Source organism: Quercus suber, unplaced genomic scaffold, assembly GCF_002906115.3.
Source record: "Quercus suber isolate HL8 unplaced genomic scaffold, Cork oak 2.0 scaffold_5, whole genome shotgun sequence".
NCBI classification, from domain to species: Eukaryota; Viridiplantae; Streptophyta; class Magnoliopsida; order Fagales; family Fagaceae; genus Quercus; species Quercus suber.
The window spans coordinates 1,150,232-1,156,443 of record NW_027069471.1 but is presented as its reverse complement, the minus strand read 5'-3'; the positions used below and the strand labels follow the sequence as shown (position 1 = coordinate 1,156,443).

Genomic DNA, 6,212 nt, shown 5'->3' with positions numbered 1-6,212 from the left:
CACTTCAACTACCATAAATGAGATTTCAAATAGCCTCACTTATTGTGATTAGAGCTTCATTGTGTTTCCCGATCAACTGTATAGTGGATGCAATTTGGTGACTAATTGGTTTCCACTATGGTTGTAGGGTCGCAGGGCAAGACATTCTATTGGATTTGGCTGTCACATTTTTTTAGCTCTTCAAAAGATTCTTATGTCTCTTTCCAGTATTTTTATTTTGAGTGCAATAAAATTATTTCTATGGTCATCCATTGTTTACTTCCTATATAATCAAGTTGTGTCCATTTTTGCGTTATTTTTTTAATGACTTTACCTATAAAAAAATTTAGTAAAATTAGAATTTTTCTGATTTATTGGTTGCTTGTATATATGTTGGGGTTTGGCAGGAGTTTTTTTTTTTAATAATTTTTTTAAAAAATTTTAATGCATATAAATCTCTTTACTAATTTTGGATGTGTAGAGGGCATTACCATGTATTGATCCAACTAACGTAAGGTGCTGGAAACAGAAATCTGAAAATGGTTCTAATAAGTGTGAGATTTTTTTTTGTTTTTTTTGTTTTTTTTTTTTTGAGTGATGCTAAGATTATTTATAATATTAAGTAGATTTCAATAATGTAATTAAGATTTATTTGGAATTTAATTATTGGTAGTATTCACGTGTTAATAGATGAAAATAGATATTTGTTACAAACCTATAAATAATATTGACAAGCATCAATAAATAATATTTGGTCCATTTTGGCCTACTTTGGTTCATTCGGTTTATTTCTATGTGTTAGGTCTAGTTGGGTCTATTTAGGTTTATTCGGTACACTCGGTCCAGTTCCTTCTATTTCAATCTAGTTTGGTCTATTTCGTTGATGTTTTGGGAGGAGAGGTTTGTGTTGAACGAAGAGCTGCTTCATTAAAAATTATGTCACATTCTCAACATTATGTTGGTAGATTCTTCATAAATTTACATTTTTTCTACGTTATTGAAGTCTTTTTTTTTTTTTTTTTTCTAATATAAGTAATGAATTTATTTATATATTTTTCATTTTTAGGCTAATCAAGGCCTATGAATTATGAAGAATGAATAGTTTGTAAGGAGTGCTTGAAATAAATTTTAACCACACATTATATTATTTATAAAATATCTCGTTTTATATAATAATTGAATAAAAAATGCATTATGTTTCTTTGAAAAAACATAATGCATTTTTGGCAGGCAAACTTGTGCTCTTGATGAATTTTGTGCTATGATTTAATCTGCTTCTTGTATTGAAAACGAATCAAGACTCTTGTTAAAAAGTATGCTTTTGGCAGGCAAACTTCTTGTGCTCTTGATGAGTTTTGCTTTTCAATTGTTGATATATCAAACAAACTGTAGGCTGAATTGCGGGTATCTGTCTCCTCAGATTCTAATGATGGAATAGCATAAGATATTACATTAAGATGAAAATCATGGGTTTTTCCACTTTTTTTTTTTTCATTTTTTAAATTTTGTTGTGAAATGTGGAATATCAAATATGATAGAAATAATAGTAGTGTGGCAGTTGACTTTTTGAGTTAATTTTTTCAATTGTTTATGGGTTGTGTTGGCATTGCCTTAGTCATTTTAGGTGAGACGCGCAAATGGGTGATTCGCCGGATTTGGATTTGATAAGTGATCTGCCTCAAAGCATTTGTAGAAAGCATTTGTAGAAAGCATTCTCACTCTGCTACCAATAAGAGAGGCAGTAACTAAAGACAATCATTTTGTCAAGTAAATGGAGGTATAGATGTGCTCCACTCACTCATCTTGTATTCAATGAAAATTGTGTTACTTTAAATAATAACCGAGCTCTTGTCGAGAACTTCAATACAGTAGTATATATACTTCAACATTGTTGTAATAAAAACCTCCTTAAGTTAAGGGCACAACTTAAATTAAGGCCAGATTCAATACAGCTTTCCAACAGTAACATGACATGATCAAACCAATAGGCATACAAGTTGAATCAATAGAATCAATCTTCTCACAAATTGCAGCTGGAGAGCGTAGGGCCACTTGGGTTCCAATAAGTATAACCAATGCATATGTGCAGACTCACATCACATGAATAACAGTTCACAAACAGCTATTCACAGATACCTATTTTCAACAAGAAGATACCTTGCCTGTTTAAATAAAGAGTAATTCATTTAACCCCAAATAAAAGTGTCATACATGAACCCACCTCTTCTCTTTCTGTCCTCATCTCCTCGCTCTCATTCACCGAACTCCATATGATATGCCTGTTACCCATTCACAATCAATTAATGATGTTGCAAATCCTCTTGTATCTCAGCTTCACCACCCAGGATGAAACCTATTTGAGAAGGCTCTTGGAACCATTGTACATGGAAATTACTCTTATCTCAGCCCTCCAAACAATCTCTCTCTACAAAATTTGTAACAAATAAAATATTTAAAATGCTATTTAAGAATTTACAAGCAGAAAAATTGGCAAATAAAAAAGGGAAAAAAAAGGTACTAATAGAAAAGTCAATACCTAACTAAAAATTCATGTGGAAACATGAAAACTTTCCAACTTATGCATGTGTCTATGTCTATATCATGCAATGAATGGATTTTGTAGCTCAATTGAATTGGTACTTTCTCCCTCTGGGGAACAAGATTGACAGATCTCAAATATACATCACTTGTATCATAGTTATCAAGCCAACCAAAAAGAAAGAAATGAATGCATTTCATGATTATCATTTGATCAAAAAAATTAAATTCATGCTTACAGGTTCATAATAAAATGTGCATATCTTGCACTTGAAAGCATAGCAAGGAACTCCCAGTCACTTATAGCATTCACCCATGTTTTGCAGCTTCATAAAGGACAGAATGTTCACTGGTGATGTTATGTTTCTTGGGATATTTTTTTTAACACAGAATCCATAGCAAAAGCTCCAGCATATTTCAGTGCAAGTTTTTCTATAAAGATGGAATTACCTACAGTAAGAAGATCACTAAATTAGAGTTAAGTTTATTAACCAAAAACTAGATGATCATAAATTGGAGGACATTAGAGCATGAGAAGAAAAAATGGTCTCAAAATTAAGAACAAACTATAATAATTACTTGATAACATAAACTTGAAAGGCCCCTCCATGCACACAGAGAGAGAGAGAGAGAGAGAGAGAGAGAGAGAGAGAGAGGTCAAAAGTTTTGAATTAACCTAGTACAGATAGGAGTCTAGAGATCCATAACATGCCAAAGCATAGGTACATGTTCAAACATATACAGAGACAAAAGTGAAGGACCATAAACCTAACATAAAAGTCCCATAAATGCACTCTTCCTCCATATCAAATACAACCTCTCTTTCAATAACATTAATCCACAATTTATTTTGGAATGTGATAAGTGATAATAGATGGAAGATGCATTACAACTACTACAAATGAGACATCAAACAAATAGAACACTAGATTTTTACTATGCATCAACTGGTTTTGCATATTAGATCAACTGAAACGTTACTCATCAGAAGAAATAGCATTGGAGTTTCTAAGAAGAATAGGACAAATCATTAAGCACATACCTCATGGGCAGGTTCATCCCCTCCAAACTCCAGGATGTGAGCAATTTTTGGCAATCGTCCCCTACTTCCTATTGGCACCCTTTTGAATGTTTGCCTCGAGCTTCAAACTGTTTCTGCAAATCCAAATTGCACATAAAATGTCCAAAAACATTACCAGCAAAAAAACACTATAGATGAGTACGTGATACATAAGATGTCATGTGTTCTTTTATCAATCCAACAGTTATTAAACTAATGAATGTCAAAAATAAATCTCTCTCTAACCCAAGTTACCATCACATGGGGGAACTAATGTATGACCTCCCTCATTAGCCACGATTGTTGTAGTAGCAAACTTCTTGCTCCTCTTCCACCACCTCTTTATGCTACAGCTTCTCTTATCATATGAGGAAGAGGGCAAGAGATTCTTTTTTAGTAAAACAAAAGAAGGAATTCATTAGCTTCCATCCCAAATACATATCCAAAATGCATGATTATAGAAATGCATCCACCCCTGCTTCTCTTATTACACTCCAATTATGCATATCCAAAATGCATGATTATAGAAATCAACATCCACCCCAAATACATGTTCCATTACACAATATTACTTAAATACAATTACTACTATAAAGCAAAGAAACAGCTAGAATAAAATGAACAAGTTTTACTGTACATAGTCAACAGTATGCAACAAGACAAATGAAGTGCAGAAGCATCAATCAAGAGCTAAATAACCTCAGTTGAAGTAAAAAAATTCACAATAGCAACAAAATGAAGTGCGGAAGCCCATCCAAACCACAAGCCTGGTTAACATCAACACAACTAGTTTCCAATATATAACTCAACAAACCCTTGCTTCCAACCATGGTAGCAGTCATGAGGGAAGTCTTCTCTTCAACCCCATCATCTTTGACCCAATTCTCCTCCCATACCACAAGTTTGCCTCATCAATATCATGACATTCTTCTTCCACACAACTTTTGAAACCAATTAATTCATCAAAGCCCGATAATGCAAACAAAATTAAAAATGATGTTGCAGTCTTGTTTCTCAAATTCAACGCCTATGATGAAACCTGTTTCAAAAGGTTTCTGCACCATTGCACATGGAAATCACACTCTTCTCAGACCTTCACACAGTCTCTCTATACAAATTTGTAACAAGTAGAACATTCACAAATGCTGTTCCTAAATCAAAAAGTACAAAGAGCAAATTAGAAAGAACAAATTTACAGAAACACAAACACACAAAAAGAGCTGCACTCTGATAAACATATATAAAATATACTACTAGCCATATATTCATAAAACTATCACCCAAATTCAAGCCAATATTGTTAGGATTGTGAATGCTAACCAGTGCTACCAAAACCTTAAGGTGTTAGGAAGAGGCACATCAAAGTCTTTATCCAATGGTAGCAGAGAAAAGCCCCACGTCTATAAGTGTTGCAGGTGGGCATGAGGGGCTTTGCAGTGCAATGCTAGACTTGCATCATTTGGCTGGTTTGTAAAGCACCAATGTCACGTGATCCCCCATACGGCCACATGCCAACGGATTATATAGATGATTGCTGAAAATTCCAACAAATATTAAACAGAACTTTGTCACAATTACGACAAACACAACCGAACATTTTCTCATGGGAACCAAAGATACACTAATGAGAGAGACATAACAGGCCATAACATAGGAACACGTTTGAATAAATATAGAGACAAAAGTGAAGGACCACAAACCTAAGCCATGAGTTCCATATATGCAATCTCTCTCTCTCTCTCTCTCTCTCTCTCTTCACACACACACATATATTTTGCTTTGCTCTGCAAAATTTTAACCACAACTAGCTATTTCTTAAGTCTAATTTTAACCTTAAAATCCTTGACAATTCTAATTATTCATGCAGTACAATGCCTGATGCCATTAAAGACTAACTCACATACCTTCTAAAATTATATTCACAATTATGAGACCCAAATTTATTGGAAAAGGCCTATGAATCTCTAATGCAACACCAAACCAAGAAGAAATCCCCAAAGTCTAGAAATTTAAGGATGACAGAAAATGTCTACCTTTGGATGGAGCATAACCTTGCTTTTATTATGCATAAACTTCATTGTTCATTACTTCCATAATTTCAAGTTTTTTTCTTATACACCTTATGAACCAAGCTATGATTGTAAGCTAAAAACCTTAATTCAATTTGAATAAGCACCAATTCTAATGCCTAGCTTTTCCTATGCCTCAATTGGTTCTGCATATGTGATCAACTGAGATGTTTCTTATCATAAGAAAACAGCATAGAACAAAGAATTAAGCACATACCTAGGATGTGAGAAGTTTTTAGCAATCATCCCCTGTTTCCTGCTGGCATCATTTCAAAAATTTGCTTTGCACTTCAAAATATCCCTGCATAAAGAAATAGTAAATAAATTTTCCAAAACATTAGCAGCAATAAAATAAAATAAAACACTATGCAGATGTCATCTCCATTTAAGCAAGAAATGGATAAACAACTAAAAACAGTGATAATTAAGAATTTTAAGTGGTTCAACCCAACTAACAATAAAGATTCTAGTAATTATTTTCTAGCTGAAACTCCAAAAAGGCCTTCGTCTGATTTTGAGGCAATTTTGTCTCATCTCTCTCTCTCTCTCTCTCTCTCTCTCTCTCT

General features: G+C 33.5%; 1 non-coding gene across 8 annotated transcripts; it reads right to left on the bottom strand.

Annotated features, from left to right (window-relative positions):
* Nucleotides 1-1,827: 1,827 nt before the first annotated feature.
* LOC112035784 (uncharacterized) lies at nt 1,828-5,969 on the bottom strand. Of its 8 annotated transcripts, none has more exons than XR_010628437.1 (6): nt 5,864-5,969; nt 4,898-5,111; nt 3,560-4,728; nt 2,757-2,967; nt 2,516-2,628; nt 1,828-2,404 (listed from the first exon to the last, which is right to left on the bottom strand). It is a non-coding gene; the product is annotated as an uncharacterized LOC112035784 (transcript). The 8 variants fall into 8 exon arrangements; XR_010628438.1 differs by having other exon boundaries at nt 2,516-2,573; XR_010628440.1 differs by lacking the exon at nt 2,516-2,628 and having other exon boundaries at nt 1,828-2,115; nt 2,201-2,404.
* Nucleotides 5,970-6,212: the final 243 nt, after the last annotated feature.